Genomic DNA, 22,954 nt, shown 5'->3' with positions numbered 1-22,954 from the left:
CGAGGATCGGATGTCGTCAACCTTCTTTTCAAAATGGTTGACGAAGTCATCCACAGAGGGGGGGGGGGGGGGGGATTCAGCAGGGAGGAGTAGGTGGCAAAGAGCTTCCTAGGGTTAGAGGCAGATGCTTGGAATTTAGAGTGGTAGAAAGTGGCTGTAGCATCAGAAACAGAGGAAGAAAATGTAGAGAGGAGGGAGTGAAAATATGCCAGGTCCGCAGGGAGTCTAGTTTTCCTCCATTTCCGCTCGACTGCCCGGAGCCCTGTTCTGTGAGCTCGCAATGAGTCGTCAAGCCACGGAGCAGGAGGGGAGGACCGAGCTGGCCGGGAGGATAGGGGACATAGAGAGTCAAAGGATGCAGAAAGGGAGGAGAGGAGGGTTGAGGAGACAGAATCAGGAGATTGGAGGGAGAAGGATTGAGCAGAGGGAAGAGATGATAGGATGGAAGAGGAGAGAGTAGCAGGAGAGAGAGAGCGAAGGTTGCGACAGCGCATTACCATCTGAGTAGAGGCAGAGTGAGTAGTGTTGGAGGAGAGCGAGAGAGAAAAGGATACAAAGTAGTGGTCGGAGACATGGAGGGGAGTTGCAGTGAGATTAGTAGAAGAACAGCATCTAGTAAAGATGAGGTCAAGCGTATTGCCTGCCTTGTGAGTAGGGGGGGACGGTGAGAGGGTGAGGTCAAAAGAGGAGAGGAGTGGAAAGAAGGAGGCAGAGAGAATGAGTAGGGAGGTTAAAGTCACCCGGAACTGTCAGGGGTGACCCATCCTCAGGAAAGGAACTTATCAAGGCGTCAAGCTCATTGATGAACTCTCCAAGGGAACCTGGAGGGCGATAAATGATAAGGATGTTAAGCTTGAATGGGCTAGTGACTGTGACAGCATGGAATTCAAATGAGGAGATAGACAGATGGGTCAGGGGAAAAAGAGAGAACGTCAACTTGGGAGAGATGAGGATTCATGTGCCACCACCCCGCTGACCAGATGCTCTCGGGATATGCGAGAACACATGGTCAGACGAGGAGAGAGCAGTAGGAGTAGCAGTGTTTTCAGTGGTAATCCATGTTTCCGTCAGCGCCAAGAAGTCGAGGGACTGGAGGGTAGCATAGGCTGAGATGAACTCTGCCTTGTTGGCCGCAGAACGGCAGTTCCAGAGGCTGCCGGAGACGTGGAACTCCACGTGGGTCGTGCGTGCAGGGACCACCAGGTTAGAGAGGCAGCAGCCACGCAGTGTGAGGCGTTGGTATGGCCTGTGCAGAGAGGAGAGAACAGGGATAGACAGACGCATAGTTGACAGGCCACAGAAAATGGCTAAAATAATGCAAAGTAGATCGGAATGAAATGAACGAAACATCTCCCTCACTTACGTTTCACTGAAACACCCAAATAGGTGAAACTATAATTGTTGTAAACTACAGCGGTTCAATGTTTTCTAGGAATAGACTAACTTAGTTTATTCAGCTAGCTAACTTCCGTGAAAACCGTCCAGGGCACCTAGTCCTATGACGTCATAACCAACTAGCATGCCAGGCTCCAATAACACGGTTTAGCACCAATACTCGGCCACAACAAACCACCAGTGTGTCAACACACCAAGCAGATCATTTGTGTCCGTGTCTAACGTTGTGGGTTAGTCCCGACAGCTTGAGCGAGTCCGTCGTCAACTTATTCAGCCAGTTAGTTAGCTAGAATAGTTAGCATACTAGCTAGCCATTGCTTTCTGCCAACGAAAATCCCCTCTTCCCACGGCACGAACACAAAGAGAGAGCCAAGCTAACGTTAACTAGTCACCCATGTCCCAAATTCCCTTGAACGACTCTGGTTACCAGTATGTAAAAACAAAACACAAATGTAGGTTATAACTTACCCCTAGCAGCTACCGTTAGCTAGCCAAGTGCAAAGCTAGCCACTGAATCGACTCAGCCAGTTCGCGTCTGTTCGCTAGGTCGCTCCAGCTATTGTTTAGTAGCTATCCAGGTAGCAACAAGCTAGCTACATTTTGAGTACAGTAGCTAATTACTACCTAACGTTAACGCTTCAGACAATGAGGTTAGAATAACAGCTGAATGGTAGGCAGCTAGCTGGCGTAAATACAGGTACTCTTAAGCGTGAAACAACTATCCACAGTTGCTAATAGTTACCAGTAGCTACCCGCTAGCTAGTCCAGGTAGTGGGTTAGCTAGCCTCGTGCTTCACCGGGCTCAGCCGAATACAATGCATACAATACTTACATACAATAACCTATGATAACTACAAAAACCTACGATGACTACCTACAATACCTGACTACAATCTAAAGCCATATAAGCTTATATAAGCCATATAAGCCAAGCTTACCTCCCGCCAGAGAGAGACACAACCTCACCCGACGACTGCAACTAATTATTATAAATTGATTTGCATTTTAATGAGGGAAATAAGTATTTGACCCCTCTGCAAAACATGACTTAGTACTTGGTGGCAAAACCCTTGTTGGCAAAAAAAGAGGTCAGACGTTTCTTGTAGTTGGCCACCAGGTTTGCACACATCTCAGGAGGGATTTTGTTCCACTCCTCTTTGCAGATCTTCTCCAAGTCATTAAGGTTTCAAGGCTGACGTTTGGCAACTCGAACCTTCAGCTCCCTCCACAGATTTTCTATGGGATTAAGGTCTGGAGACTGGCTAGGCCACTCCAGGACCTTAATGTGCTTATTCTTGAGCCACTCCTTTGTTGCCTTGGCCGTGTGTTTTGGGTCATTGTCATGCTGGAATACCCATCCACGACCCATTTTCAATGCCCTGACTGAGGGAAGGAGGTTCTCACCCAAGATTTGACGGTACATGGCCCCGTCCATCGTCCCTTTTGATGCGGTGAAGTTGTCCTGTCCCCTTAGCAGAAAAACACCCCCAAAGCATAATGTTTCCACCTCCATGTTTGACGGTGGGGATGGTGTTCTTGGGGTCATAGGCAGCATTCATCCTCCTCCAAACACGGCGAGTTGAGTTGATGCCAAAGAGCTCGATTTTGTTCTCATCTGACCACAACACTTTCACCCAGTTCTCTTCTGAATCATTCAGATGTTCATTGGCAAACTTCAGACGGGCATGTATATGTGCTTTCTTGAGCAGGGGGACCTTGCGGGCGCTGCAGGATTTCAGTCCTTCACGGCGTAGTGTGTTACCAATTGTTTTCTTGGTGACTATGGTCCCAGCTGCCTTGAGATCATTGACAAGATCCTCCCGTGTAGTTCTGGGCTGATTCCTCACCGTTCTCATGATCATTGCAACTCCACAAGGTGAGATCTTACATGGAGCCCCAGGCCGAGGGAGACTGACAGTTATATTGTGTTTCTTCCAGTTGTCACCTTTTCACCAAGCTGCTTGACGATGGTCTTGTAGCCCATTCCAGGAGACATTTGAAACCCCACCTCTTTAAGGAATACCTGGGATAGGATAAAGTAATCCTTCTACCCCCCCCCCTTTACTTCAACCCCCCCCCCCCAAAAATAAATAAATAAATAAAATAAAAACATTGTAAAGTGGTTATCCCACTGGCTATAAGGTGAGTGCACCTATTTGTAAGTCGCTGTGGATAAGAGCGTCTGCTGAATGACGTAAATGTAAATGTAAATGTGTTCTTTGGATGCAACTCAGCATTCTTTGTCCTCCAAACACGACAAGTTCAGTTTTACCAAAAAGTTCTATTTTGGTTTCATCTGACCATATGACATTCTCCCAATCCTCTTCTGGATCATCCAAATGCACTCTAGCAAACTTCAGACGGGCCTGGACATGTACTGGCTTAAGCAGGGGGACACGTCTGGCACTGCAGGATTTGAGTCCCTGGCGGCGTAGTGTGTTACTGATGGTAGGCTTTGTTACTTTGGTCCCAGCTCTCTGCAGGTCATTCACTAGGTCCCCCCGTGTGGTTCTGGGATTTTTGCTCACCATTCTTGTGATCATTTTGACCCCACGGGGTGAGATCTTGCGTGGAGCCCCAGATCGAGGGAGATTATCAGTGGTCTTGTATGTCTTCCATTTCCTAATAATTGCTCCCACAGTTGATTTCTTCAAACCAAGCTGCTTACCTATTGCAGATTCAGTCTTCACAGCCTGGTGCAGGTCTACAATTTTGTTTCTGGTGTCCTTTGACAGCTCTTTGGTCTTGGCCATAGTGGAGTTTGGAGTGTGACTGTTTGAGGTTGTGGACAGGTGTCTTTTATACTGATAACAAGTTCAAACAGGTGCCATTAATACAGGTAACGAGTGGAGGACAGAGGAGCCTCTTAAAGAAGAAGTTACAGGTCTGTGAGAGCCAGAAATCTTGCTTGTTTGTAGGTGACCAAATACTTATTTTCCACCATAATTTGCAAATAAATTCATTAAAAATCCTACAATGTGATTTTCTGGAAAAAAAATCTCATTTTGTCTGTCATAGTTGACGTGTACCTATGATGAAAATTACAGGCCTCTCTCATCTTTTTAAGTGGGAGAACTTGCACAATTGGTGGCTGACTAAATACTTTTTTTCCCCACTGTACATACATATACACACATACATACATATACATACACATACATTTTATTTATTTTTAACCAGGTAAGCCAGTCAAGAACAAGTTCTCATTTACAACTGCGACCTGGCCAAGATAAAGCAAAGCAATGTGATAAAAACAACAACAACACAGAGTTACATATGGGATAAACAAAACGTACAGTCAATAACACAATAGAAAATCTATATACAGTGTGTGCAAATGTAGTAAGTTATGGAGGTAAGGCGATAAATAGGCCATAGTGCAAAATAATGTGCAAATAGAGAAACTGGGGTGCAAATGAGCAAAAATAAATAACAATATGGGGATGAGGTAGTTGGGTGGGCTAATTTCAGATGGGCTGTGTACAGGTGCAGTGATCGGTAAGGTGCTCTGACAACTGATGCTTAAAGTTAGTGAGGGAGATAAGAGTCTCCAGCTTCAGAGATTTTTGCAGTTCGTTCCAGTCAATGGCAGCAGAGAACTGGAAGGAATGGCGGCCAAAGGAGGTGTTGGATTTGGGATGACCAGTGAGATATACCTGCTGGAGCGCATACTACGGGTGGGTGTTGCTATGGTGACCAATGAGCTAAGATAAGGCAGAGAATTGCCTAGCAGTGATTTATAGATGACCTGGAGCCAGTGGGTTTGGCGACGAATATGTAGTGAGGGCCAGCCAACGAGAGCGTACAGGTCACAATGGTGGGTAGTATATGGGGCTAAGGTGACAAAACGGATGGCACTGTGATGGACTATATCCAATTTGCTGAGTAGAGTGTTGGAGGCTATTTTGTAAATGACATCGCCGAAGTCAAGGATCGGTAGGATAGTCAGTTTTACGAGGGCATGTTTGGCAGCATGAGGGAAGGAGGCTTTGTTGCGAAATAGGAAGCCGATTCTAGATTTAACTTTGGATTGGAGATGCTTAATGTGAGTCTGGAAGGAGAGTTTACGGTCTAACCAGACACCTAGGTATTTGTAGTTGTCCACATACTCTAGGTCAGACCCACCAAGAGTAGTGATTCTAGTCGGGCGGGCGGGTGCAAGCAGCGTTCGATTGAAGAGCATGCATTTAGTTTTACTAGTGTTTAAGAGCAGTTGGAGGCTACGGAAGGAGTGTTGTATGGCATTGAAGCTAGTTTGGAGGGGTCCAGACATATATATACATATCCTTTTTTAAAATATATTTCCCTTTATTACTTTCCAACCCCACCACCCCTTCCCTAATTGGAGTAAACTAGTGAACAACAATGCTTAGGCCTCTACTTCCAGCTTATACATACTATCTACATTTTATGGACACAGTCAATTTTACAATAATTCTATTTGGTTTGTTTTTACTCCTGAACTTCCTCTACCCTCAACCTCTCCGATCATTTTTATGATGTCCATCCGGTTTGCTTCTATATGCCATATCTTTCTAACTGTGCTCTTTCACAAAAGCTCTCAACCTATAACCTATATACTTATTATGGACACAGTATGCTTACATTATTAGTTATCTTGTTGTTATTAATTGTTGTTAGTTGTTATTAGTCCCATACTTCAATTCCATTCAACACCTCCCATCTATCTCTTAACACCATCCATATTGGATTTCTATTTGCCATATATTTTTCAACTGTACTGTGATGTTTTACAAAAGTTCTGAACCTTTCAATTCTCATTGTTTCTACAGATTGTAAATTGAAAATAAACATTTTTGCTTAAAGTATTATTATATTATTGATCGATTGACTATGACTTTTCAGATCACCCAGTAATGCTATCTGCAGGGTTAGCTCCAGGTAAATATTGCAATCCTTTAGCCATTCCTGGACCTTTGTCCAAAAACAAGATACAAATGGACAGTACCAAAACAAATGATCTAATGATTCTGTCTCTTCGCAGCAAAATCTGCAGAGCTGGGAAGATTGTATCCCCCATATAAATAACATTCTATTGGTAAATTCTAAGTTTTGAATCCGGCGTCGTTTTGCGTATAAGTTCATAAACACTATGCCATGGAATCGGTACGTCAAAAATCTCTTCCCAACTATTTTGCAATCTATATGGGACGGCTGTCAATCATTTGGTCCTTAAATGAAACTGGTATACTTTTTTATTTATCACAGTTTTCTTTAACCAATTATGTTCTTTAATGCAAGGCCGACAGACAAGTTCCTTAATTTTCCCCCCTTCCACTTTCCTCTTCCATTTTTGCGGTAATGCTGCATTTATTTGGTTGTAATTTTGGGTAGAGCAGACATTTCCATGTTTTTGTTAGCTGCATGTCTCCACCAGTCCTACCGATGATATAATTTACGAAGATTATACCTTTTTTAAACATTCTTTCAAAAAAAAATGTTTTTTATCAATTAGTATATTTGAGTTTAACCACAATATTTGTTGCATTATTTGTTCTGTCGTTTCTGGAGGATTACATTGAAATTGCAACCAACTTTCAATGGCTTGTTTTAGAAATAGTGATATTTGGGAGATTATTTCCTTTTCAAATAACTGAAAGTGAGAGGTTGTAATCTGAATAAAGGGAAAAATACCATTCTTGAACATTGGGTGAGACAATCTTACTAATTTGCTAGAGAACCAGTTCGGATTTAAGTATAACTTTTGTATGACTGAGGCTTTTAGTGATAGGTCTAATGCTTTAATATTTAATAATTTCTGTCCTCCGAATTCATATTCATTATATAAATAGGCCCATAAGCAAAGTAAACTGGGATACTACTAAAGAGTTCATCAGAGTGATTTTTCCACAAATTGACAGATATTTTCCTTTCCATGGTAGCAAGATCTTGTCTATTTTTGCTAAATTTCTATTAAAATGTATTGGAGTGAGATCATTTATTTCATTTGGGATATGTATTCCGAGTATATCCACATCACCATCAGACCATTTTATTGGTAAACTACATGGTAATGTAACATTGTAATTTTTTAGTGATCCAATACGTAATATAGTACATTTATCCTAATTTGGTTGTAATCCAGAGAGGTTAGAAAATATATCTAGATCCTCTATGAGGCTGTGGAAGGATTCAAGTTGTGGATTTAAAATAGACATAGTTTGTTAATTGGCAAGACGTCTTGCGGATGTATTTAGAAAGCCTACATTTTAAATGATACAGTTCTACATGGTTTCTACATTGTCCAGGCATCAACATTCTATTCTCAACAGAATAATATGCTACTCTGCCTCCTCAGGCATTAAGCCTTAGCTAACCCACAAGAACACTTCAAAATATACAACATTGCTCATATACAGTATTTGGTTACCTCAGGACTGTCTCCGTGTGTTTGTGCATTTGCCTTCAAATATTTACTGGCATATTATTACTGTGAGGAGGTGTAACACTGGGTCCTCCAGCAAGTCAGAGAGCTGTCAACTGTTAGCTAAACAGACTGGCATCCAGACTACGATAGGCCTACCACTGGAATAATTTAGAGACAAGTTCCATAATATATTTCCCATATACATCCGTTTCTGCTTGTCCTTGCACTGCTTAATTGATGTCCCAGCACACAGGGTGTGTTTAAATTGAAACAGGTCATTCTCATAGTGGAGGAAAACCTGCAAAAAAAACACAATAAAGCTATTTACATAGACTGCAGAACATTAAAATAGTGTCCAATAATCTGTCCAGATGTAGAAGCACGGTGGCTAGGAAAAACTCCCTAGAAAGGCAGGAACCTAGGAAGAAACATAGAGAAGAACCAGGCTCTGAGGGGTGGCCAGTCCTCTTCTGGCTGTGCCGGGTGTAGAAGAACCAGGCTCTGAGGGGTGGCCAGTCCTCTTCTGGCTGTGCCGGGTGGAGAAGAACCAGGCTCTGAGGGGTGGCCAGTCCTCTTCTGGCTGTGCCGGGTGGAGAAGAACCAGGCTCTGAGGGGTGGCCAGTCCTCTTCTGGCTGTGCCGGGTGGAGATTATAAGAGTAATAATAATAATAATAATTTCATTTCCATGTTGTTTTTTTCAACGACCCTAAAATATGCAAAAACAGGCTTCTAGTTGGTTGGCACATTGTGGTTTTTGACTCAATCGTCTGAAGTTGGAGCTGAGCCAATCAGAGGACTTGGGCGAGGAGAAAAAAAATCTCTAGCTCTCCGCTCCGGCCCGCCCCCGTAGTCGTAGCACAGACAGAAGGGAAAACCCAGACACGTCACGGGCTGTAAAGCTGAAGCATTTGTTTAGAATGTTTTCTCACCACCAAATATAGTAGTGAGAGGAAGTCCAGTCGCGTTAGTGGGAGAAGATGGAACTAGGTCAAACTGGGCCGATACTTTTACATTTACATTTTAGTCATTTAGCAGATGCTCTTATCCAGAGCGACTTACAGGAGCAATTAGGGTTGAGTTCCTTGCTCAAGGGCACATCGACAGATTTTTCACCTAGTCGGCTCAGGGATTAGAATCAACGACCTTTCGGTTACTGCCACAACACTCTTAACCACTAAGCGACCTTCCGCCCATCGTTGAAACATCTGATAAATAAAATAAAAATCCCAAAACTATAATCTGTTATGAACACGGTGCACTAAGTTAAATAGACTTGATGCTTTGCCAAAGTTTCAAAAATGTTATTTCAAAATTCTTGCAAATGTATTGAAAATGAAATACAGAAATATCTAATTTACGTAAGTATTCACACCCCTGAGTCAATGTATGTTAGAATCACCGTTGGCAGTGATTACATCTGTGAGTCTTTCTGGATACGTCTCGGAGCTTCCCACATTTGGATTGTACAATATTTTCCCATTTATTATTTAAAAAATTATTCAAGCTCTGTCAAGTTGGTTGTTGATCATTGCTAGACAGCCATTTTTAAGTCTTCCTATAGATTTTCAAGCCAATGTTAAGACAAAACACTGACTAGGCCACTCGGGAACATTCAATGTTGTCTTGGTAAGCATCTAGTGTATATCTAGGATTTTGCCTGTGCTTAGCTCTATTCCGTTACTTTTTATCATAAACTCCCTAGTCCTTGCCGATGACAAGCAGTATGAAAAATGTATGCACTCACTAACTGTAAGCCGCTCTGGATAAGAGCGTCTGCTAAATGACTAAAATGTAAATGTAAAATGTACATGGCCATTAAGGCCAGATTGTTCTTCAAGATGTTCAAACGTTCATAGGTGACCAGCAGAGGGCATGACAAATGCCTATTCCCCCTCAGGAGACTGAAAAGATTTGGCATGGGTTATACAGCTGCACCATCGAGAGCATCCTGTCTGGTTGCGTCACCGCCTGGTATGGCAACTGCTCGGTCTCCGACCGCAAGGCACTACAGAGGGTAGTGCGTACAGCCCAGTACATCACTGCGGTCAAGCTTCCTGCCATCCAGGACCTCTATACCAGGCCGTGTCAGAAGAAGGCCCTAAAATGGTCAATGACTCCAGCCACCCTAGTCATAGACTGTTCTCTCAGTCTAGGTCTAGGTCCAAAAGGCTTCTTAACAGCGTCTACCCCCAAGCCATAAGTCTCCTGAACATCTAATCAAATTGCTACCCCGACTATTTGCATTTGATTTGATTTGAGAGTTACGCTAGATATAACAGACTGACCCTAGCCCCCCGGCACATAGACTATTGCAGCATAGATACCGTAGGCTGAGACAGGGTAGGTCGGGGGCCACTGTGGCCCCATCCGACGATACCCCCGGACAGGGCCAACCAGGCAGGATATAACCCACTTTGCCAAAGCACAGCCCCCACACCACTAGAGGGATATCAACAGACCACCAACCTACTACCCTGAGACAAGGCTGAGGATAGCCCACGAAGATCTCCACCACCGCACGAGCTCGAGGGGGCGCAAAATCGGACAGGAAGATCACGTCTGTGACTCAACCCACTCAAGTGACGCACCCCTCCTAGGGACGGTAAGCCAGTGACTCAGCCCCCGTAATAGGGTCAGAGGCAGAGAATCCCAGTGGAGAGAGGCAGGCAGAGACAGCAAGGGCAGTTCGTCGCTCCAGTGCCTTGCCGTTCACCTTCGCACCCCTGGGCCAGACTACACTCAATCATGGGACCTACTGAAGAGATGAGTCTTCAGTGAAGACTTAAAGGTGGAGAACGAGTCTGCGTCTCTCACATGGATAGGCAGACCATTCCATAACAATGGAGCTCCACAGCCTCCAGCTGTTTGCTTGGAAATCCCAGGGACAATAAGGAGGCCTGCGTCTTGTGAACGTAGCGCACGTGTAGGTATGTAGGGCAGGACCAAATCGGAGAGATGGGTACGAGCAAGCCCATGTAATGCTTTGTAGGTTAGGAGTAAAACCTTGAAATCAGCCCTAGCCTTAACAGGAAGCCAGAGTAGAGAGGCTAGCACTGGAGTAATACGATCACATTTTGGGGTTCTAGTCAAGATTCTAGGAGCCGTGTTTAGCACTAACTCAAGTTTATTTACTGTTGGCTGGGCTGTAGAGTGTGCTGCTCTGTAATGTGTCTTGGACTGAATACTGGACTCAGTGTTCTTCTGCAGGTCTTTTATATCTGAGTCAAAGCTAGAATCCTTTATTAAAACCATAACAAAGCCGTTACCCTGCCTCTGTTTTGGTAAAAAGCTGAGGGATAGGCCTGGAAAAATGTCACCACTCAAAGTCATAGACAGAGATATCAAAATAGTAGTAAAAATGTACATTGTCTACTAACATTGGAGTAGAACAACAGTTGCGACAGTTGAACTAAGCTCATGATGCATTTATAAGTTATATTATTTGAGAATCAATGGGTATAACATTAAGTTATAAGTCCAAAAATGAATGTAGCAACTAAGGATTTTAGATTTTAAGTGTATTAATTAAGTAATTGGATGAATCCCAGAAATCTATGATGTAACTACAAATCATGTCCACAAGGTAGAGTCAGTGTCAGGGGTGCTGAAGGTGGGTGTGGTGCAGGAATCAAGCGCAGGACGCAGAAGCTAAGTCCAAAAGACTTTAGTGAATATTCACGTAGTAAGCGAGCACAATAAGCCCGGAGGCGAAATAAAGGCGCACACAGGCGTCAAACAAAAGGCGCACTAACATGTGCGAAAACCGCTCCAAACAACGGAGGGAAGTACGTAGCTCAGAACACCAAAACAGAAGAGCAATCACACACAACACCATACACACACAACAAGAACTAAAATAGGACACTAATGAGGACTAACTAGACACAGGTGTACAACATCAAGACAAAACCAAACGAACATGAAACATAGATCGGTGGCAGCTAGTACTCCGGGGACGACGACCGCCGAAACCTGCCCGAACAAGGAGGAGGAGCAGCCTCGGCCGAAAACGTGACAGTACCCCCCCCTTGACGCGCGGCTCCAGCCGTGCGCCGACCCCGGCCTCGGGGACGACCAGGAGGGCGCGGAGCAGGGCGCGCGGGATGGTCCCGGTGGAACTCAGACAGGAGAGATGGGTCTAGGATGTCCCTCCGCGGCACCCAGCACCGCTCCTCCGGGCCGTACCCCTCCCTCTCCACGAGATACTGGAGACCCCCCATCCGGCGTCTTGAGTCCAAGATGGACCGAACGGTGTACGCCGGAGCCCCCTCGATGTCCAGTGGGGGCGGAGGAGTCTCTCCTATCTCACCTTCCTGGAGTGGACCAGCTACCACCGGCCTGAGAAGAGACACATGGAACGAGGGGTTAATATTCTTATATTCAACAGGCAGATGTAACCTATAACACACCTCGTTCAATCTTCTCAGGACTTTAAAGGGCCCCACAAACCGCCGACCCAGCTTCCGGCAGGGCAGGCGGAGGGGTAGGTTTCTGGTAGAGAGCCAGACTCGATCTCCGGGTGCGTACACTGGCCCCTCACTGCGGTGGAGATCGGCGCTCGCCTTGTGACGACGGATGGCCCGCTGCAGGTGGACGTGTGCAGCGTTCCACGTCTCCTCCGAGCGCCTCATCCAATCATCCACCGCAGGGGCCTCGATCTGGCTCTGCTGCCAAGGTGCCAGAACCGGCTGGTAACCTAACACACATTGGAAGGGGGTTAGGTTGGTAGAGGAGTGGCGGAGAGAGTTCTGGGCCATCTCGGCCCAGGGAATGTACCGAGCCCACTCCTCAGGCCGGTCCTGGCAATACGACCTCAGAAACCTACCCACATCCTGGTTGACTCGTTCTACCTGCCCGTTACTCTCCGGGTGGTACCCTGAGGTAAGGCTCACCGAGAACCCCAAACGCTCCATGAACGCTCTCCATACTCGGGAGGTAAACTGGGGGCCTCGATCAGACACTATATCCTCGGGTACCCCGTAATGCCGGAAGACGTGGGTAAATAGTGCCTCTGCGGTTTGTAGGGTATAGGAAGACCCGACATAGGGAGAAGACGACAGGCCTTAGAGAACCGGTCCACAACGACCAGGATGGTGGTATTCCCCTGAGAGAGGGGAAGGTCTGTCACAAACTCCACCGAGAGGTGGGACCATGGTCGTTGTGGAACGGGCAGGGGTTGTAACTTATAATAATATAATATATATAATATAATATGCTATTTAGCAGACGCTTTTATCCAAAGCGACTTACAGTCAACTTACCCCTGGGCAGGTGTCTGGGCGCCTTACACTGGGCGCACACCGAGCAGGAGGAGACATAAACCCTCACATCCCTGGCTAACGTGGGCCACCAGTATTTAGTGCTAAGACAATGCACTGTCCGGCCAATACCCGGATGTCCAGAGGAGGGTGACGTGTGAGCCCAGTAAATGAGTCGATCCCGAATCTCAAGCGGAACGTACTTCCGACCCTCAGGACACTGTGGAGGGCTGGGGTCGGTACGCAACGCTCGCTCGATTTCAGCATCGACCTCCCACACCACCGGTGCCACAAGACAAGACTCCGGTAGTATGGGAGTAGGCTCAACGGACCTCTCCTCCGTGTCATACCGCCAGGACAGCGCATCTGCCTTACCATTCTGGGACCCAGGGATGTACGTGATTTTAAATACGAACCTGGCGAGAAACATGCTCCATCGAGCCTGGCGAGGGTTCAGTGTCCTCGCTGCCCGGATGTACTCCAGGTTCCGATGGTCAGTCAAAATGAGGAAAGGGTGTTGAGCCCCCTCAAGCCAATGCCTCCACACCTTAAGGGCCTGAACTACAGCTAACAGCTCCCTGTCCCCAACGTCATAATTTCGCTCCGCCGGGCTGAGCTTTTTAGAGCAAAAAGCACAGGGGCGGAGTTTAGGTGGCGTGCCGGACCGTTGAGAGAGTACGGCCCCTATACCGGCCTCAGACGCGTCCACCTCGACCTGAAAGGGTAATGCGGGGTCCGGATGCGCCAGCACCGGGGCCGACGTAAACAGGTCCTTCAGTCTCCTAAAGGCCCTGTCTGCATCAGCTGACCACTGCAGGCGCACCGGACCCCCTTTCAGAAGGGACGTGATGGGAGCTGCCACCTGTCCAAAACCCCGGATAAACCTCCGGTAGTAATTCGCAAAGCCCAAGAACTGCTGCACCTCTTTGACAGTGGTTGGGGTTTGCCAATTACGCACAGCTGACACACGATCCACCTCCATTCTCACCCCTGACGCGGACAACCGATAGCCCAAAAAGGAGACCGACTCCTGGAAAAACAGACATTTCTCTGCCTTGACATATAGGTCGTGCTCCAACAGCTTCCTCAATACACGACGCACCAGGGCTATATGCTCGGCTCGGGTAGACGAGTACACTAGAATGTCATCAATGTACACGACCACCCCTTGCCCCTGCATATCCCGGAAAATGTCATCTACGAAGGATTGGAAGACTGATGGAGCATTCATCAACCCATATGGCATGACGAGATACTCGAAATGACCTGACGTGGTACTAAACGCTGTTTTCCATTCGTCGCCCTCCCTAATGCGCACCAAGTTATACGCGCTCCTGAGATCCAGTTTTGTGAAAAACCGCGCTCCATGCAATGACTCCGTCATGGTCGCAATCAGAGGGAGTGGATAACTGTATTTCACAGTAATCTGATTGAGACCACGGTAATCGATGCACGGGCGCAACCCTCCATCCTTTTTCTTCACAAAAAAGAAGCTCGAGGAGGCGGGAGAAGTGGAGGGCCGTATGTATCCCTGTCTCAAAGATTCGGCTATGTAAGTTTCCATAGCTTTTCTCTCCTCTTGAGACAAGGGATACACGTAGCTCCGTGGGAGCGCTGCTTCTGCCTGGAGATCAATCGCACAATCCCCCTGTCTATGAGGAGGCAACTGCGTCGCCCTAGCTTTACTAAACACGAGAGCTAAATCCCCATATTCAGGCGGAATGTGCAGTGCGGGCACTTGGTTTGGACTTTCCACCGAAGTCGCCCCTACGGAAACACCCAGACATCGCCCCTCACACTGAGCAGACCACCCATTGAGAGCCCTCTGTTGCCACGAAATAGCAGGGTTATGGGTGCTTAACCAGGGAATTCCCAGCACCACCGGGTACGCAGGAGAGTCGATCAGATACAACTGTATAGTCTCCTCATGACCCCCCTGCGCACACATCCTAAGTGGCGCTGTGACTTCCCTAATCAACCCCGACCCCAACGGGCGGCTATCTAAAGCATGAACGGGAAAAGGCTTGTCAACAGGTAGGAGGGGGATCCCTAAATCTAAACAAAACTTCAGATCAACAAAATTCCCAGCTGCGCCTGAATCTACTAGTGCCTTATGCTGGGAATGAGGTGCAACCTGTGGGAAACAAACAGGTATACAAAAGTGCGCAACAGAGAGCTCTGGGTAAGTGGGGCGTCTACTCACCTGGGAAGGCTCCCCAGTGCGGGGCCTGTTGTCTCCTCCCTCGGGGAACCCTCCCCAGCACCTGGCCGCAGTGTGCCCTCCACGACCGCACTTGGTGCAGGGGACAGGCCCCCTCGGGCTCCTCCTCTTCCTTTCTCTAGCGCCAGCACCCCCGAGCTCCATAGGGCTCGGCTCAGAGGTGCCGGAGGGTGGAATGGACGGACCCCACTCGGGACGTCCACGGGTGGCCAGCAGGGTGTCCAGACGGATGGACATATCGACCAACTGGTCGAAGGTGAAATTGGTGTCCCTGCAGGCCAACTCACGTTGAACGTCCTCCCGTAGGCTACATCGAAAATGGTCGATGAGGGCCCGTTCATTCCACCCTGCGTCTGCCGCTAGAGTCCGGAACTCCAGCGCGAACGCCTGTGCGCTCCTCCTCCCCTGTCTCAGGTGGACTAGACGCTCCCCCGCCGCTTTGCCCTCAGGTGGATGGTCGAACACGGCCTTGAAGCGACGGGAGAACTCGGCGTAGGAGATGGTGGTGGCGTCCATCCTCCTCCACTCGGCGTTGGCCCATTCCAACGCCTTGCCCGTGAGACAGGAGATGAGGGCGGAAACGCTCTCGTGTCCCGAGGGCACCGGGTGTACAGTGGCCAGGTAGAGCTCCACCTGCAGGAGGAAACCCTGACACCCGGCAGCTGTTCCGTCATACGCCCTCGGGAGCGAGAGCCGAATCCCACTGGGTTCCGGACCTGGGACTGGTGGACCGGCCGATGGGGGTGGCAGGGTAGGTGGAGGTGTGGGTACCCCTCTGGACTCCCATCGGTGCAGGGTGTTGATGACGTCCTGTAGAGCGGTCCCCAGTTGTCGTATCTGGTCATCCTGGCCGCGGACATGCTCCTCCAGCGACTCAGGCATGACTGTTGCTCCTGCTGATTCCATTCATTAAGGTGTGTCATTCTGTCAGGGGTGCTGAAGGTGGGTGTGGTGCAGGAATCAAGCGCAGGACGCAGAAGCTAAGTCCAAAAGACTTTAGTGAATATTCACGTAGTAAGCGAGCACAATAAGCCCGGAGGCGAAATAAAGGCGCACACAGGCGTCAAACAAAAGGCGCACTAACATGTGCGAAAACCGCTCCAAACAACGGAGGGAAGTACGTAGCTCAGAACACCAAAACAGAAGAGCAATCACACACAACACCATACACACACAACGAGAACTAAAATGGGACACTAATGAGGACTAACTAGACACAGGTGTACAACATCAAGACAAAACCAAACGAACATGAAACATAGATCGGTGGCAGCTAGTACTCCGGGGACGACGACCGCCGAAACCTGCCCGAACAAGGAGGAGGAGCAGCCTCGGCCGAAACCGTGACAGTCAGAGCAGAGATAGTGATGTGGTTTCTGTTGCCCAGTGTCTAGTTCCCCCAATGTGACATTTGATCTTCCTGTTGCCCAGTGTCTAGTTCCCCCAATGTGACCTTTGATCTATAAAGTCAGCAGGAAGTATATGAGAGACTGCATCCCAAATGGCACCATATTCTCTACGCAGTGCACTACTTCAGAACAAAGACCCATACGGTTCTGGTCCGAATAGAGTGCCATTTGGAACGCATGCAGAGTGTGCAAACCAGCATATCACCCTCCTCTACCTATCAACATGATGACAACCACTGAACTGTCAATCAGATGAGCAAAGATAGGGAGGTTTTGACATATTTGACAGGTGTAAAAAGCCCAGCTAACAATGTATAATGCTTAATACAGGTTTATTGAAGGATCGCAGTTAAACAGGTGAGCCATACAACATTTCCACCATGAATTCACATCGTCATCGATTATCAGTAACGTCATTAATATTGATGTATCAATCCGGACAGAAAAAACATTCACATATATTGTGAAGCTATGGATGGTACATTCAGAAGCTATGGGTGGTACATTCAGAAGCTATGGATGGTACATTCAGAAGCTATGGATGGTACATTCAGAAGCTATGGATGGTACATTCAGAAGCTATGGATGGTACATTCAGAAGCTATGGATGGTACATTCAGAAGCTATGGATGGTACATTCAGAAGCTATGGATGGTACATTCAGAAGCTATGGATGGTACAATGGATGGTACAATGATGGATATATTGTGGATTGTAGATCTGCATCCGTTGGGAATAATGACAGGTGATGTCAGGTGACCTGTGACTTACGCAGTGGTCCAATCAATATGGAGACGAGAGGATCCTCAATACCTGATAACTACTCACACACACACACACACACACACACATACAGTATATATATTACTGTGATTTATTATAATACAATAATACTAATTTGTAGAATTGCTTGTTTCCAATTGGTTGTTGTATCACTGGAGGCAGGAATAAAGAACCCAGATCGTGGATGCAGTTCAAATGTCCAGGATGTGCTCTATTTACCCTCACTCCTAACTTTATGACATTACTTTACTTTCAGATGTCCAGGTCACACACATTTTCAGAATTCAAATGCATGCAACGTATTACTCTCCATTCCTCCCTCCCTCCCTCCCTCACCCTCTCCCTCACCCTCACCCTCACCCTCACCCTCACCCTCTCCCTCTCCCTCATCCCTCCCTCCATCTCTCCCTCACCCACTCTCTCTCTCTCTCCCTCCATCCATCCCTCCCTCCCTCCCTCCCTCACCCTCTCTCTCCCTTCTTCCCTCCATCCCTCCCTCCCTAACCCTCTCTCTCTCTCTCTCCCTCCATCCCTCCCTCACTCTCTCTCTCTCCCTCCCTCCATCCATCCCTCACCCTCTCTCTCTCTCTCTCTCTCTCCCTCCTTCCCTCCCTCCCTCACCCTCTCTCTCCCTCCCTCCCTCCCTCCCTCACCCTCTCTCTCCTTCCCTCCCTCCCTCACCCTCTCTCTCCCTCCCTCCCTCCCTCCCTCACCCTCTCTCTCCTTCCCTCCCTCCCTCACCCTCTCCCTCCCTCCCTCCCTCCCTCCCTCCTTCCCTCGCTCTCTGCACAGACACGTACTGTATGTCAGAACTTACACACACACACACACACACACACACACACACACACACATACACACACACACAAAGACATCTCACCCCTAAAGAAAGACTAGGACTTACAGCTGCTTATTAACAATAGCGATGGTGCCACCATCCATAACGCACAGTACGTCTGAGACACCAGATCAGCCGCTGGTTGATACGTCTGAGACGCCTGAGACGCCAGATCAGCCGCTGGTTGATACTTCTGAGACTCCTGAGACGCCAGATCAGCCACTGGTTGATACGTCTGAGATTCCAGATAATCCTGTTATATCTCTGACGCCATCCCCAAAAGAGATTTTGCAACTTCTCTGCATCGGGTGTCCCCTGAATCTCCTGCTGTAATCCTACTGCAGCTGCCTCTGTACAAATTAGATATTAATATCAACATCAGCTGCCACTGTACATATGATATATTAATATCAATATCAGCTGCCACTGTACATATGATATATTAATATCAATATCAGTTGCCACTGTACATATGGGACATTAATATCAATATCACAATGTATGAGACATCATTATCTGGGAGTATGCCAGGACATGTTCACACTAGTTCCAGCTAGGTGTTGACTCCTCAGCCAGCTACATTATTATCATTACTCCCAGCAGTAAAGTCATTATCAATGTACTACTTTGTAGAGAGATTAACTTACCTTCATTTTGAGCCTCTAATTCTTCTTGAGGCACAGAGTCTTTTCAGAGAAAGATTAAACTAAAGTTATTTAAAATGAACCAACAGTTCTACTACCATTGTAATTATTATTATTATTAATAGTGGTATATTATTCATTAATTATTTTAGTGATAGATGGATAGATGGATGGAAATCCAAGAGAAACATACACTCTTACCCTGTTTTTCAGCAATAGGATCAACCTCTGCAGAATCCAGTTCTCTGAGCCCACTGACAGTTCCATCTGTCAGAGAGGACATACAGTAAAATGTATTGAACTGTATTGAAAGGATGCATCTTCTACATACTCAAAAACACCTTTCTATTTGTCTTTAAAACACACACACACAGCTTTGCTTTCGTGCATTTTCAGGACTTTTTGGGGAGAACACATTTATTCCCATTCAAAATCCTATTTTTCCTAACCCCTAACCCTAAACCAAACCCTAACCCTTACCCTGACTTTAACCCTAACCTTAATCTTAACCCCAACCCTAACCTTAACCCCAAGCCCTAAACATAACACTTAAACCTAAATTAGCATTTAAACAAATTCAGCACATGAAAAAAGTCCTGACTTTTCAAAATGTTTCCGGTTCTCCTACCTTGTCAGGACATTCTAGTGACTTGTCAGGACATTCTAGTGACTTGTCAGGACATTCTAGTGACTTGTCAGGACATTCTAGTGACTTGTCAGGACATTCTAGTGACTTGTCAGGACATTCTAGTGACTTGTCAGGACATTGTGGTTCTGATAAGGCAGGAAAAATGTACACACACAAAAACAAACAAACACAAAGACACACACACTAGACATACCTTCCTTAGCGTTAACCTGGTTGAGCTGGTTTGTCAACAGGAAACCCAGCAGAGTGACCAGCACTAACACACCATGGCTCCTCATCCTTTCCTACACAGAAAACACCCCCATCCAGGTTGGACAATAAGTCAATCAACCAATCAACCAATCAACCAATCAATCAATTGAAATTGATCAAATTCATTTCTAAAGCCTTTTTTACATCAGCAGTTGTCACAAAGTCCTTTTACAGTCACCCGGCCGGCCTAGACTACAAAGAGCAAGCAAAGCAGAAGCAGACACACATTGTCTAGAAAACCGTTCCTCCAAGGACGTCAGTGAGGGATAAAGTTCAACTAACCTGGAGATTCTGGAGTTGGTAGAAGCAGTCTGCTATGTGGTCCAGAGACAGAGTTGCCTCTCTGCTGTTTTTCAGACGTCTTTTATCATACCTTTTCCAGGTAATTGCCACACCCCAACACCCTAAGCATTTCCCTAAGAACACATGTTTTTGGCTAATCTTGGTACAAAATTGTTTTATGTAAATTGATTCTTAAGAAATCTTTCTATCCGTGCCAACTCGCTCCAGGTCATCAAATAAGTCAACACTCAATGCACACAGTCACTCACTTTACTCTTAGAAAACATTGTCACGCGTGCTGTAGGTGGGTGCAGTGGTGGAATCAAACGCAGGACACCGAAGTATAGTCCAACAGACTTTAGTAAATCTCCAACAAGGAAATACGACAACTCTTGCCCGAAGGCGAAATTACGCACGAAGGCGAACAAAAACAAAAGCGCACTAAACAGGTGCGTAACACTCCAACGCAGTGGAGGGAAGCTCAACCGAGCGAAAATACTAAATAAGCCCTACACACGACAGACCAAAATCAATAACACACAACACTAGACAAACACAACGAGAAACTTATAGGACACTAATTACGCTAAACGAGAACAGGTGTCACAACAAACTGACAAAAGCAAACGAACATGAAACATACAACGGTGGCAGCTAGTATTCCGGAGACAACGAACGCCGAAGTCTGCCCGAACAAGGGAGAGAGGCAGCCTCGGCCGAAACCGTGACAGTACCCCCCCCCCTTGACGCGCGGCTCCAGACGTGCGCCGACTCCGGCCTCGGGGACGACCCGGAGGACGCGGAGCAGAGTGCGTCGGGTGCCCACGATGGAATTCCGTCAGGAGAGACGGGTCCAAAATGTCTCTCCTCGGCACCCAGCACCGCTCCTCCGGACCGTACCCCTCCCACTCCACTAGATACTGGAGACCCCCCATCCGACGTCTCGAATCCAAGATGGACCTCACGGAGTACGCCGGTGCCCCCTCGATGTCCAATGGGGGCGGAGGAGTCTCCCTGATCTCACTTTCTTGGAGTGGGCCAGCTACCACCGGCCTGAGAAGGGACACATGGAACGAGGGGTTAATACTTTTATATTCAACAGGTAGTTGTAATTTGTAACACACCTCGTTCAACCTTCCCAGGACTTTAAATGGCCCTACAAACCGCCGACCCAGTTTCCGACAGGGCAGGCGGAGGGGCAGGTTTCTGGTAGAGAGCCAGACTCGATCACCAGGTGCGTACACCCGGTCCCTCACTGCGGTGGAGATCGGCGCTCGCCTTATGACGTCGGAGGGCCCGCTGCAGGTGGACGTGTGCAGCGTTCCATGTCTCCTCCGAGCGCCGCGCCCACTCATCCACCGCAGGAGCCTCGATCTGGCTCTGCTGCCAAGGTGCCAGAACCGGCTGGTACCCTAACACACATTGGAAAGGGGTTAGGTTAGTGGAGGAATGGCGTAGGGAATTCTGGGCCATTTCGGCCCAGGGAACGTACCTTGCCCACTCCTCCGGCCGGTCCTGGCAGTATGTTCTAAGAAACCTACCCACATCCTGGTTCACACGTTCCACCTGCCCATTACTCTCCGGGTGGTAACCCGAGGTGACGTGTGAGCCCAATAGATCAATCGATCCCGAACCTCGAGCGGAACATACTTCCGACCCTCCGGGCATTGTGGTGGACTAGGGTCGGTGCGTAACGCCCGCTCGAGCTCAGCATCGACCTCCCACACTACCGGTGCCACCAGACACGACTCCGGCAGTATGGGAGTGGGCTCCACGGACCTCTCCTCCGTGTCATACCGCCGAGACAGCGCATCTGCCTTACCGTTCTGTGACCCAGGGATGTACGTGATCTTAAATGTAAACCGGGTCAAAAACATATTCCATCTAGCCTGCCGAGGGTTTAGCCTCCTCGCTGCCCGGATGTACTCCAGGTTACGGTGGTCCGTCAAAATGAGGAAAGGGTGTTGAGCCCCCTCAAGCCAGTGCCTCCACACCTTTAGGGCCTGTACCACGGCTAACAGCTCCCTGTCCCCTACGTCATAGTTTCGCTCCGCCGGACTGAGCTTCTTGGAATAGAAGGCACAGGGGCGGAGTTTAGGTGGCGCGCCTGACCGTTGTGAAAGCACGGCTCCAATACCGGCCTCAGACGCGTCCACCTCTACCTGAAATGGTAAAGAGGGATCCGGATGCGCCAGCACTGGAGCCGAGGTAAACAGGTCCTTCAGCCTCCCAAACGCCCTGTCCGCCTCGGCAGACCACTGCAGACGCACCGGGCCCCCCTTCAAGAGAGACGTGATGGGAGCTGCCACCTGTCCAAAACCCCGGATAAACCTCCGGTAGTAATTCGCAAACCCCAAAAACTGCTGCACCTCCTTCACAGTGGTTGGTGTTTGCCAATTACGCACGGCTGACACCCGGTCTACCTCCATCTTCACCCCTGACGCAGACAACTGATACCCCAAAAAGGAGACCGACTCCTGGAAAAACAGACACTTCTCTGCCTTAACATACAGGTCGTGCTCCACCAGCCTCCGCAACACTCTGCGCACCAGGGCCACATGCTCGACACGGGTAGGCGAGTACACGAGAATGTCATCTATGTACACCACGACCCCCTGCCCCTGCATGTCCCTGAAGATCTCATCCACGAATGATTGGAAAACTGACGGAGCGTTCATCAACCCGTATGGCATGACAAGATACTCGTAATGGCCCGAGGTGGTACTAAAGGCTGTCTTCCATTCATCGCCCTCCCTGATGCGCACCAAGTTGTACGCGCTCCTGAGATCTAATTTAGTGAAGAAACGCGCCCCATGCAAGGACTCAGTCATGGT

At 47.8% G+C, this 22,954-nt stretch overlaps 1 long non-coding RNA gene across 1 annotated transcript; it reads right to left on the bottom strand.

Annotated features, from left to right (window-relative positions):
- Positions 1 to 16,988: 16,988 nt before the first annotated feature.
- LOC311117002 lies at positions 16,989 to 19,206 on the bottom strand. Its single transcript, XR_014611541.1, has 4 exons — positions 19,139 to 19,206; positions 18,941 to 18,979; positions 18,360 to 18,643; positions 16,989 to 17,492 (listed from the first exon to the last, which is right to left on the bottom strand). It is a non-coding gene; the product is annotated as an uncharacterized lncRNA (long non-coding RNA).
- Positions 19,207 to 22,954: the final 3,748 nt, after the last annotated feature.

The sequence above is a fragment of the Coregonus lavaretus genome (assembly GCF_964263955.1).
Source record: "Coregonus lavaretus genome assembly, contig: HAP1_SCAFFOLD_349, whole genome shotgun sequence".
Lineage (NCBI taxonomy): Eukaryota > Metazoa > Chordata > Actinopteri > Salmoniformes > Salmonidae > Coregonus > Coregonus lavaretus.
Note: the sequence above shows the minus strand (reverse complement) of the source record. Positions and strands in the feature narration are given on the sequence as shown.